Source organism: Lithobates pipiens, unplaced genomic scaffold (genome assembly GCF_037356315.1).
Source record: "Lithobates pipiens isolate NorthernLeopardFrog02 unplaced genomic scaffold, aLitPip1_a1.2 Scaffold_30, whole genome shotgun sequence".
In the NCBI taxonomy this organism is placed as follows: domain Eukaryota; kingdom Metazoa; phylum Chordata; class Amphibia; order Anura; family Ranidae; genus Lithobates; species Lithobates pipiens.
In genome coordinates, this window is record NW_027507791.1 from 170,990,496 (window position 1) to 171,003,164 (window position 12,669).

A 12,669-nucleotide genomic window follows, 5' to 3' on the forward strand; every position below is an offset into this window, starting at 1 on the left:
CTGTATTGTGTATTAACTAGCCTTTCTTCTGTATGCTGTAGTCTTCTATATATACCAGCTTCTCTGTACACCCTTGCATCTCTGTAAACACTGTGTAAACTAGCCAGTCTTATGTATACACTCGCCGACTGTATACACTAGACTCTCTGAATACACTAAACTCTCTGTATACCACAGCCTGTCTTCTGTATACACTAGACTGTAAAAACTAGCTAGAATACACCAGCCTGTCTTCTGTACCCACTAGGCTCTCTGTATACACTACCCAGTCTTCTGTATAGAATGTCAGCTTTCATGTATACCCTTTCTGTATACACTAGCTTCTCTATATGCACTGTCCTTTCTGTATACACTCGACTCTCTCTATACACTAACCTCTCTATATACACTAACATCTTTGTATTTGTCTTTAAACTAGCCTCTCTGTGTACCCCAGCCTCACTGTTTACTCTAGCATCTCTGTATACTCAAGCCTATCTACATACACGAAACCTGTATTCTGTATTCACTAGCCTTTCTTCTGTATGCTGTAGTCTTCTATATATACCAGCTTCTCTGTACACCCTAGCACTGTAACAGTGCTAGGTTCCTGTATTACAGAAACAGAACACCAGCAATAAGGTGTATACTGTGCAGGAGGCACACAACACCGACTCTAACTTCTGCACTGCAGATGCATGTATTGCAGAAATTGAACACCAGTAATAAAGGGTAGCTTCAGGTGTGTACTGTGCAGGAGGCACATAACACCCACTGTAACAGTGCTAGGTTCCCAAGCAGTAAAGACACTGTCCCTGCCTATCGTCCTCTTTCCCTGACCACCGCAACACACTATACAAGGCCGCCGTGCTGGCGGCCTTATATAGTGTGGGGTGTGTACTAAACCCCCCTGAGCTATAATTGGCCACAGGAATCCTGCCTGTGGTGAATTGTGGCTCTCCTCACAGAGGATGTCACATCTGTTCTTATTATATAGAACCTATTATGCTCCTCGTAAACTTTTTCAGTTTGGCCGAACGGCCGGACGCAAGTTGCCCCCGGTGCGGGAACATGGGGGGAGACATGATGCACATGTTTTGGAGATGCCCGAAGTTGATCCGCTACTGGACAGAGGTGACAGGAACCATTGATCGGGTGGTTGGAACCTCCACCAGGATGGAGGCGAAGTATTGTCTCCTGGGATTAGTTGAAGGAGTTGGAAACCCGGGAAGTAGCCAGATGGCAGTTCTGAGATGCCTATTTCAGGCAAGGAAACTGATTGCTCAACCCTGCTTAGCCTCCAATGTTGGCAATGACTTGGTTTTTTTCGCTTGTTTCCCAAGATGACCATGTTGGCGTTTGTCAAGATGGTTGAGAGTGCCCGAAGAGATCGCCTATGGCCCCATCACCTTGAAAGTGCCTGATCTTGTCTGATCTCGGAGGCTAAGCATTGTCGGGCCTGATTAGTAACTGGATGGGAGACCAACTGGGAATACCAGGTGCCGTAGGATTCTTTTTATGTTGTTGGCGTTGACATGGTTTTTTTTTTCCGCTTGTTTCCCAAGGTGATCATCTTGGCATTTGTCAAGAGGGCTGAGAGAGCCCAAAGAAATCTCCTACGGCCACATCCCCCTGAAAGCGCCCAATCTCATCTGATCTCAGAGGCTAAGCAGGGTCCGGCCTGGATAGTACCTAATTAAAGGTGCCGTAGGAATCTTTTTATATTGTTGGCTTTGACCTGTTTTTCTTTCGCTTGTTTCCCAAGGTGACCATTTTAGCATCAGTCAAGAGTTTTGAGTATGTCCCAAAGCGTTCGTCTGAGGTCACATCACCCTGAAAGCGCCAAATCTCAGAGGCTAAGCAGGGTCTGGGTCAGATGGGAGACCACCAGGGTCTATGTTGTTGGCGTTGACCTTTTTTTTTCACTTGTTTCCCAAGATAACCATCTTGGTATTTGTCAAGAGGGTTGAGAGTGTCTAAATAGAACACATATGGCCACATCACCCTGAAAGCGCACAATCTCATTGATCTCGGAGACCTATCAGTGTACGGCCTGGTTAATACCTGTATGGGAGACTATCTGTGAATACCAGGTGCCGTAGGCTTCTTTTTATGTTGTTGGCTTTTACCTGTTTATTTTCGCTTGTTTCCCAAGGTGACCATCTTGGCGCTTAACAAGAGGGTTGAGAGTGCCCAAAGAGATCACCTATGGCCCCATCACCCTGAAAGTGCCCAATCTCATCTGATCTCAGAGGCTAAACAGTGTCGGGCCTGGTTAGTACCTGGATGGGAGACCGCCTGGAAATACCAGGTGCCATAGGTTTCTTTTTTTGTTGTTGGCTTTGAACTTGTTTCTCAAGGCGACCATCTTGGCGTTTGTCAAGAGGGTTGGGCGTGTCTTGAAGAGAACACTTACGGCCACATCACCCTGAAAGCACCCGATCTCATCTGATTTCAGAGGCTTAGCAGCATCAGGCCTGGTTAGTACCTGGATGGGAGACTGCCTGGGAAGACCAGGTGACATAGAAGGATCTGGTCTGGTTAGTGTCTTGATTGGGAGATCGCCTGGGAATACCGGATACCGTAGGATTCTTTTTATGTTGTTGGCTTTGACCTGTTTTTTTTCCCTTGTTTCCCAAGGTGACCATCTTGGCATTTGTCAAGAGGGTTGAGAGTGCACAAAGAAATTGCTTACGGGCACAACACCCTGAAAGCGCCCAATCTCGTTTGGTCTCAGAGGCTAAGCAGGGTTGGGCCTGGTTTGTACCTGGATGGGAGACCGCCTGGGTTTTCCAGATGCCGCAGGCTTCTTTTTATGTTGTTGGCGTTGACTTGTTTTTTTTGTTTGTTTCCCAAGGTGACCATCTTGGCGTTTGTCAAGAGGGTTGAGCGTGCATTTGATCTCAGAGGCTAAGCAGGGTTGGGACATGGTTAGTACCTGGATGGGAGACCGCCTGGGATTTCTCGATGCCATAGGCTTTAGGTTTAAGCTGTTGGCATTGACTTATTTTTTTTATTTTTTTTTATTCTTTTATTAAGTAGAACAACATAAATATAACAGTCAACCATACAGCATGACCCAGGGTCACAATTACATGCTAACAAAAAATAGGCAGCCAAATAACTCTGGGTTCTCAGAGGGGAGTCCTACAGTTTCATGCAGAAAATAGAGAAACCCCACCTCGGACATGTAGTACAGTATAACTAATGCAGCCCTGTTCGGACAAATGTAATCATGGAGAGCAACTGGGACCACAGCGAGCCAGCTTATCATGACCTATGTGAACCAGAGTAAAATATGAGCCGGTCGTGTCCAGAACCCTGGGGCTCTTCTGGGTCCCAAAGGCTAGTAAGGAGACAAGGCATAGTCAAAAGGGAGGACGGGGGAAGAAGAGAGTGCAAAGACGGAGAGAGAGGAGGTGGGGGGATATCGGCGGGGAAAAAAAGAAAAATAAAGACAAAAAGGGAGGGGGGGAATGCCACCCAGGGCAGACATGGCCTACGTAGGTAAACGTTAGATGTTCAGTCGTTTTCTGGGACGGGGGCACTGCTCACCTCCCGAATGTAGTCTCGAGTACCAGTAAAATACCTCCAGGGCCTCCATGTAACACTAAATGCCTCTTGTGAAGGGTGGCGGTCAATTCTTCCATCCGGAGAATATGATTGACTTTGGAATACCACAGCACCTTGGATGGGGGCTGAGGCTGCCTCCACAGTGCGGGAATGCAGGCCCGGGCGGCATTCAGGAGTTGCATTGTGAGGGTTTTTTTGTAATTTCGAACAGGCTGTTCGGTCAAGTGTAGAAGGCACGCTACTGGGAACCCAAAAGTTCCTCAAGGTCGGGCATGCCCAGAAAAGGTGTCCCATGGTCCCCATATCTGAATTTCACCTCCAACAAACATCCGGGATCGATCTATCCATTTTATTCAGAAGGTATGGGACTCTATACCAGCGTGAGACTATCTTGTATCTTGATATTGGTTTGCGATGGAAGCTTTATGTACTAAGGTCAGGATCTTCCCTATCTGTTGTGGGGTAAATGTGATGCCTAAGTCCCTCTCCCATTTGTGGATAAATGGTGGGGTCGACTCCTCCTCCTGACTACTCAATAGGTTGTACAGGAGGGAGAGGGTATGTCGCACAGGTTCCCTTTTGTGACAGATGGATTTATAGGGTGTCAGGTCTCTAGGAGTTTAGGGGGCCCTTTGTATGGCCAGAAGAAAGGGACGAAGTTGATAAGCACTAAACAAGTCAAGCGGAGGGTCAGAAAGCTCGGCGTCAGTTTGCGTGGTCGGGAGCCCTCCCGTGGGCCACACCTCTCCCAGACGCTGTTTCCCCACCACTGTCAACTGTCGCAGTTTCTTGTTGGTAAATCCCGGTGGGAAGTCTGGATTACCTATAACCGGAGTCATTGGTGATGGCAGGGGAGCAATGTGTGTGCAGCGGAACAACCTCCGCACAACAGCCAATGTAGCTCCCACTACGGGGTGACCTCTGAGGTCTTTTGGTAGGGAGGACAGGAGCCACGGGGAGGTCAATAGGGGAATGGATCCATCCTCAATCTCCATCTCCACCCACTGCTTGTGTGGGCCATTACAATGCCAATCAACGACTCTCGCTAGCAGAGTCACTCTGTAGTATTGTCTGAGATCTGGGAGACCCAGACCCCCCTTGTCCTTTGGTCTGGCAAGCAATTGCAACCGGGCTCTGGGCGGTTTGCGCGCTCAAATAAAGTCCCGGAGCAGCACCTGCAGTTGTCTGAAAAAAATTGGGGGTAACCAGATCGGTAATGTCTGGAACATGTATAAGATCCGAGGGAGGGCCATCATTTTGAATGCATTACAGCGCCCGAACCAGGTCAGTGTTAAAGCATGCCAGTTTCCCAAATCAGATTTCAGTCTATCCAGGAGAGGGACAAAATTAAGCAGGTACAATTGCGCTAAATCCGCTGCGATGTCAACGCCCAGTTAACGTATAGATTTTTCAGCCCAGTAGAATGGAAAAGCGGACCGGAGCCTCTTGGCCTCACCATCCGGGACCGATATATTCAATACAGCCGACTTGGCGCAATTGTTTTTATAGTTTGATAGGCTGCCGTGTCACTGTAGAGACGCAAGTATTTTGGGAAGCAAAATGTGTGGATTGGAGACGGAAAAAATTAGATCGTCAGCGTACGCCGCAATTTTGTGGTGTGCCGAGGGTTTGGATATGCCAGTAATATTCGGGTCATTCCGAACGTGACACATAAGTGGTTCCAGTGTCAGAATTAAAATTAGGGGAGACAGAGGGCACCCCTGCCTCGTCCCATTAGTGATGGGGAAAGAGTCCGAGCACCCCTCGGTCACCCGTACCGCTGCCGACGGCGTGGAGTAAAGCGACATTACCCAGCTCATCATGTTGGGGCCAAGACCTATATGTTCCAGGGTGGCCTGCATAAAGTGCCAGGCCACCCTGTCAAAGTCCTTCTCCGCGTCCGTTGACAACATAAGCAAGGGCCTTCCCTGTTAATGCGCCGCATGGATTAAATTGAGGACTCGGGCCGTATTGTCTCTAGCTTCCGACTTATTTATATTTTTTTGCTTGTTTCCCAAGGTGACCATCTTGGCGTTTGTCAAGAGGGTTGAAAGTGCCTGAAGAGATTGCCTACGGGCACATCACCCTGAAAGCACCCGATCTCGTTTGATGTTGGAGGCTAATAGAGTCGGGCCTTGTTAGTACCTGGATGGGAGACCGCCTGGGAATACCAGGTGTCGTAGACTTCTTTTTATGTTGTTGGCGTTGACCTGTTTTTTTTTTCGCTTATTTCCCAAAGTGACCATCTTGGTGTTTGTCAAGAGGGTTGAGAGTGCCTGAAGAGATTGCCTATGGCCACATCACTCTGAAAGCACCCAATCTCGTCTGATCTTGGAGGCTAAGAAGAGTCTGGCCTGGTTAGTACCTGGATGGGAGACCACCTGGGATTACCAGTTATTGTAGGCTTCTTTTTATGTTGTTGGCGTTGATTCGTTTTTTTTTTTTTCTTGTTTCCCAAGGTGACCATCTTGGCATTTGTCAAGAGGGTTGAGAGTGCCCAAAGAGATCGCTTACAGCAGCATCACCCTGAAAGAGCCCTATCTCTTCTCTTCTCTGAGGCTAAGAAGGGTTGGGCCTAGTTAGTACCTGGATGGGAGATGGCGTTGGAATACCAGGTGCCGTATTCTTCTTTTTATGTTGTTGACATTGACCTGTTTTTTTTTTTCCCTTGTTTCCCAAGGTGACCATCTTGGCATTTGTCAAGAGGGTTGAGAGTGCCCGAAGAGATCACCTATGGCCCCATCACCCTGAAAGCGCCCAATCTCGTCTGATCTCGGATGCTAAACAGTGTCGGGCCTGGTTAGTACCTGGATGGGAGACCGCCTGGGAATACCAGGTGCCATAGGCTTCTGTTTTTTTTATTTTTTATTTAGTAGTATGCGACATACAATGTAAAGGCAACTTCACAGAATGTGTGATACAAATAGTTACAATCAAATGATCATATTGCATGGATATCAGAGCCAATGGTAAGAAGTCTGAGGAGAATAGCATGTGTACAGCTTTGCGGTCATATCAAGATGAGATTAAAGCTCCATCTCGTTGGGATCCTCTACCACTTAAAATATTATTGATACTAGCCCTGCTACCCTCGAAGAGTTTAGATATCCATAGATAGGGGAAGAGTATTGTGTAGTAGTCAAATGGGGTCGGAACATACCATTTTCTTTTCCCTTTTTTGAGTTAAGAAGGGAAATAGTAGAACTGAAAGGAGGGAGAAGGGGAAAGAGAAGATTGGGGAAGGAAATGGCAGAAAAGGAAAAGAAGGGGTAAGGGGGTGTCGTGGGTAGAGTGGATAGGGTGGGGTCCCCTCCCAGGGAGCAAGAGACGCCCTCGGCTCACCAGCTCATCAGCTGTCCAACGTTTGGAACAGCGATCTCCAACGATCACCATGAGCTTACTATGTCTCGCGGAGGTATTCTTCCGAAAAGCGAAACTGGGTCCAGTAGAACCATCTGTTCCCATGCTCCTCCGTTTTATCCCTCATTGTGGCAGTCAGGTCTTCCATTCGTTCAATATCATTTACCCTTGCGAACCACTGGGTCACCATTGGAGCAGATTGCTCTTTCCACTGACTTGGGATGCAGGCCCTAGCTGCATTGAGGAGATGTTTAAGTAAGGACTTATGATAACGCTTTCTCGACATAGGAGTTAGATTGAGAAGAACTGCTGCGGGATCATTGGCTAAGGAAATGTCTGCGAACTTGTGGATGAGTCTCAGGACAGGCTGCCAGAATGTTTGTAATTTAGGGCATTCCCAGAAAATGTGGAGAATGGTGCCAGTCTGTTGCCCACAGTGACAGCAGCGGTCAGATTGACCGGGGAATATTTTGGCCAACACCACCGGTGTACGATACCAGCGTGTGATCAGCTTATATGAGATCTCCTGATATTTACTGCAGAGTGACGACTTATGGGCGAAAAAGAGTATTCTGTCCTTCTGTGGTTTGGAGAATGTAGTTTGTAAGTCCCTTTTCCATTTAGCTAGGAAGGGTGGATCCGTGGAGGATTGTGCGTCTGTCAGGATTTGGTAGGACCTAGAGAGGGAACCACGAATTGGGCCATCATCCAGGCAAAGTTCCTCGAAGGGGTGGAATTGTCTAGAGAAGAACGAATGGTTAGGTAGTGGTCCGAGGAAATGGATTAGCTGTCTAGCTCTCCAGCTATCCAATGCAACAGGTACTTGCTCTAGCAGTATGGTCCCCGTGGGAATCAAGCCTGTGGGTCCAAGAAATAGGGCTGCTCTCAGAAGCCCTTTCGGGGCTTGCCTGGTAAAGGCCTGGTCAGACAGGCCCGGAGGGAATCTAGGATGTCCAATAATTGGGGTCATAGGAGAAGGGAAGTTAGTCAGGTGGGAAAGGTGAAAAAAACTATCCATCTCGGCGAGCGAGGGGCCAATTAACGGGTGAGTAGTCACACAGGGCTCCAATGGCCTCCCCGCCCAAGGCAGACCAGCCAGTGGAACCCGCGCCATCTCCTGCTCTAGCTTGACCCATAGCTTCAGTTCCCCATGCCGGTGTCTTATCACATATGGTTCCCCATCGGATAGTGTCCGCTGTGTACTGCGCATGCGCAGTACACAGCAACACAGATTCCGAAAATTGCCGAGCATGAACGGCGCCTGCACACCGAGTCCAGGTTCTATCCCTGCTATCCAAGTGGACATAGAGTAAGAATATAAAAGAGCCGAGCGCAGCGAGGCCGAGCCCGAAGCGTGGCGAGCAAAGCTCGCCTGCGAGGGACCCTCTAATATTCACAACCCTATGTCCGCTTGGATGGTGGGGCTACCACCTCCACTCACCGCGCAGGCGCCGTTCAGCTTCGGAAATTTTCCGAAGCTTCGTCTGCTCCGTACTGCGCATGCGCAGTACGGCGCGGACACTATATCATGGCCGGACAGTATATGGCAGAACACCGGCACCAGTCAACCACCGGTGTCATGTGCGTCGCTGTGTAATATAGAGCAGGGTCCGGGAAGCCAATACCTCCCCGCAATTTCGGTCGCAATAGCATTGCCCTACCAATACGCATATGTTTTCCGCACCAGAGGAACTTGATAAAGATTGAGCGAACCGCATGAAAGAAAGTCTGGGGTATTTTGATAGGTAAGGCTTGTAGTAGATACAGAAGTCGTGGCATCGCGTTCATCTTCAACACATTACAGCGTCCGAACCATGACAGAGCTAGTGGGTCCCATCTTTTAAGGTCCGCTGTAAGCCCATAGGCTTCTTTTTATGTTGTTGGCTTTGACCTGTTTTTTTTGCTTGTTTCTCAAGGCGACCATCTTGGCGTTTGTCAAGAGGGTTGGGCGTGTCTTAAAGAGAACGCTTACGGCCACATCAACCTGAAAGCACCCGATGTCGTCTGATTTCAGAGGCTAAGCAGCGTCAGGCCTGGTTAGTACCTGGATGGGAGACTCCCTGGGAAGACCAGGTGCCATAGAAGGATCTGGTCTGGTTAGTGTCTTTTTTTTTTTTTATTCTTTATTTATGGATTGCAGGTAATACAGAGACAAACTGTAAAAGACATAGATCCCTCAGTTTTCCAGGTTAACAAAAATACATAGTTAATACTTCGTGGGGGACCGGGGGAAACCTAACAACCTATGTCAGCAGCAGCCCCAGCCGTGGCTAGGCCACCACATTATCCCACTCTAATGATCTGGCACCCCAGTGTCTACTTATAAACCAGGGCAGTCCCCGGGGCGATCCCCCTCAAGGCCCAGACTGAGGGGCCTCTAACATCGGTCACCTTCATTCTATTGGTCAAAGAGCTCAGCCGGGACCACCCCGAGGGCCGCCAACCCCTGGCTGGGAAATCGAGGGAACAAAACGAAAAGATCCTTGCAATCACCATGTATTTTAATTATACTTGGGAGTTAGGGGGTAGGGAAAGAGGGGGGAGCAAATGGGCAGGAGAAGGGGATGGGGGTAGAAAGAATGAAAGTTATAGGGGGCTAACAGTGCTACGAGGCAGACGGGGGAGAGAGTGAACCAGGGTGGTATACGAGAAGGGAGAGAAAGAAAGAGGACTCCGATGGGTTCCCACGGCCGGACCCTTCCCTCTATACACGTGCCAGAGCCTACAGATAGGATCTGTATGCGTCGGAAAACCTGAACAGGCTCCAAGACAACCAACGAGCAGTGTGCTCTTCCTCCCTGTCGCCTAACGCTGATGTGAGCTGTTCCATACTGTAGATGTCGAGTCCAGGTTCTATCCCCACTATCCAAGTGGACACAGAGTAAGAATATAAAAGAGCCGAGCGCAGCGAGGCCGAGCCCGAAGCGTGGCGAGCGAAGCTCGCCTGCGAGGGGCCCTCTAATATTCACAACCCTATGTCCGCTTGGATGGTGGGGCTACCACCTCCACTCACCGCGCAAGCGCCGTTCAGCTTCGGAGATTTTCCGAAGCTTCGTCTGCTCCGTACTGCGCATGCGCAGTACGGCGCGGACACTATATCATGGCCGGACAGTATATGGCAGAACACCGGCACCAGTCAACCACCGGTGTCATGTGCATCGCTGTGTAATATAGAGCAGGGTCCGGGAAGCCAATACCTCCCCGCAATTTCGGTCGCAATAGCATTGCCCTACCAATACGCATATGTTTTCCGCGCCAGAGGAACTTGATAAAGATTGAGTGAACCGCATGAAAGAAAGTCTGGGGTATTTTGATAGGTAAGGCTTGTAGTAGATACAGAAGTCGTGGCATCGCGTTCATCTTCAACACATTACAGCGTCCGAACCATGACAGAGCTAGTGGGTCCCATCTTTTAAGGTCCGCTGTAAGCCCATAGGCTTCTTTTTATGTTGTTTGCTTTGACCTGTTTTTTTTTGCTTGTTTCTCAAGGTGAGCATCTTGGCGTTTGTCAAGAGGGTTGGGCGTGTCTTGAAGAGAACGCTTACGGCCACATCAACCTGAAAGAACCCGATCTCGTCTGATTTCAGAGGCTAAGCAGCGTCAGGCCTGGTTAGTACCTGGATGGGAGACTCCTTGGGAAGACCAGGTGCCATAGAAGGATCTGGTCTGGTTAGTGTCTTGATTGGGAGATCGCCTGGGAATACTGGATGCCGTAGGCTTCTTTTTATGTTGTTGGCTTTGACCTGTTTTTTTTAGCTTGTTTCCCAAGGTGACCATCTTGGCCTTTGTCAAGAGGCTTCAGAGTGCCCAAAGAGAGTGCCTACGGCCAAATCACTATACTATATATCTATATCTATAATAATAAATAATATTTTTAGTTATTATATATAAGATACTATATAGGGGATTTGGCCGTAGGCACTCTCTTTGGGCACTCTGAAGCCTCTTGGCAAAGGCCAAGATGGTCACCTTGGGAAACAAGCTAAAAAAAACAGGTCAAAGCCAACAACATAAAAAGAAGCCTACGGCATCCAGTATTCCCAGGCGATCTCCCAATCAAGACACTAACCAGGGGGGGCGTGGCCTAGGCATGAAGGAGTGAGGACGCTCTTTTCCGGAGCTCCCGGTCCGTGACCCCTCCGCACCCCTTTACCACAGTTTGGTCGCATATTTCGGCATCGCCGACATCTCCGCGCTTCGGCGGAACACAGCCAGCCGAGCGGGGTCCGCCGCTGCTGCCATGGACAGGTACTTGTTCCCGCTGCAGCCTCCGGCCTCCACGCCGGATCCAGCCAAGATGGCGCCCGCGGCCTCCGGCGCTCCAGGACACGCGGCACAGAGGGAAGGTGAGCAGACTGCTATGCAGGGACACGACATGCCCCCGTTCTCCCCGCCTAGTGACTTGTCCCCGTGTCTCCCCCGCTCACTGTCCATGGCCTCGCTTGACAGCCCGGACCATAGCGGCCTGCCACCCTGGTTCCCTCACAACTCCCAACTGTCCCAGAGACCCTCCCGCAGTGGAAGCCTCATCCCAGGACCGAATGGCCAGGCTGCTCTCGCCTCAGACACACAGGGGGACCCACCGCTGCCACCAGCACCAGCATTATTGGGGGACAAGGCCATCCTAGCTTTACTCCAAAACCTTCCCACTAAAGCAGACTTTAGCTGTATGGCAGCCAGGATTGAAACGACCTTGCGACATGAAATCGCAGGGGTCAAACGTGACGTGTCGGCTACGAACGAGCGGGTGACCACCCTGGCATCGGATGTGACCTCCCTGACCACTGATGTTTCTGGCCTGCAAGCCGCACATGATACCCTTGCTGACAGAGTGGCACAGTTGCAACTCCTAGTGGATGACCTTGAGAATCGCAACCGCAGATGCAACATCAGGATCAGAGACTTGCCCGAAGCCACTGGCCAGGCAGACCTCAAAGCCACAGTTACAGCTATATTTAACGCCTGTCTGGACTGCGCTGCTGACACAGTAATAGCCATTGATAGAGTCCACAGGACCCTGGGCCCCAGGAGCCCCACAGAGAACCGGCCACGTGACGTTTTATGCTGTCTCCACAATTACTCAGTTAGGGAGGATGTCCTGCAAGCATCGTGCCGCAAAGGCAGCATTGATTTTGACGGGGCCCAAGTCACCCTTCTGCCAGATGTATCCCGCAAGACCTTCCAGATGAGACGCTATCTGCGACCCCTTCTGGAACACCTAACTGAACGGAGGATTCCATACAAGTGGGGCCATCCGTTTCACCTTATAGTGCGCAAAAATGGGAGGCCCCTTGCGCTACGACACCCTTCGGAGGTCCCGTCCTTTCTGGAGGCTTTGGGCCTGCCCTCGGTTCAGGTCCCCGACTGGTTGGCTCCTGTTGTCCCCCAGGGAGCAGTGGCCCAGACGAACAACCCCTCAACCAGGCCACAGAGAGTGAGACGCCACCGTCGATCCCAACGTCAGAGATCGCAGGCCCCCCAAGATCGTGAACCCTGAGAGAGTACAGTAATTTTCCGTTATTCCTGTGTTATACCCTTTTTTTTTTGTTTTCTTTTTCTCTACCAACATAGACGGCTGGAGTATCCAGCTTTGTGTTGTTTACCATGCCACGGGCCATTGTTCCCAGTGCCCCCGCTAGGGGAGAGGAAGGACATTGGAAGAACAGAGTTGGACACTGCGCTTCCTGGACGAAGCCCTGAGTCATTGGCGGTACTGTTCACCATTCTCGTTACTGTTTATCTACAGGTGCCCTAGTC

At 49.9% G+C, this 12,669-nt stretch overlaps 4 pseudogenes; all 4 read left to right on the forward strand.

The window, feature by feature from the left end:
- Positions 1-1,371: 1,371 nt before the first annotated feature.
- LOC143949544 (5S ribosomal RNA) lies at positions 1,372-1,490 on the forward strand (annotated as a pseudogene).
- Positions 1,491-2,183: 693 nt separating this feature from the next.
- On the forward strand, positions 2,184-2,302 carry LOC143948457 (5S ribosomal RNA; annotated as a pseudogene).
- A 3,537-nt stretch (positions 2,303-5,839) lies between these two features.
- On the forward strand, positions 5,840-5,958 carry LOC143949068 (5S ribosomal RNA; annotated as a pseudogene).
- Positions 5,959-6,281: 323 nt separating this feature from the next.
- Positions 6,282-6,400, forward strand: LOC143946353 (5S ribosomal RNA; annotated as a pseudogene).
- Positions 6,401-12,669: the final 6,269 nt, after the last annotated feature.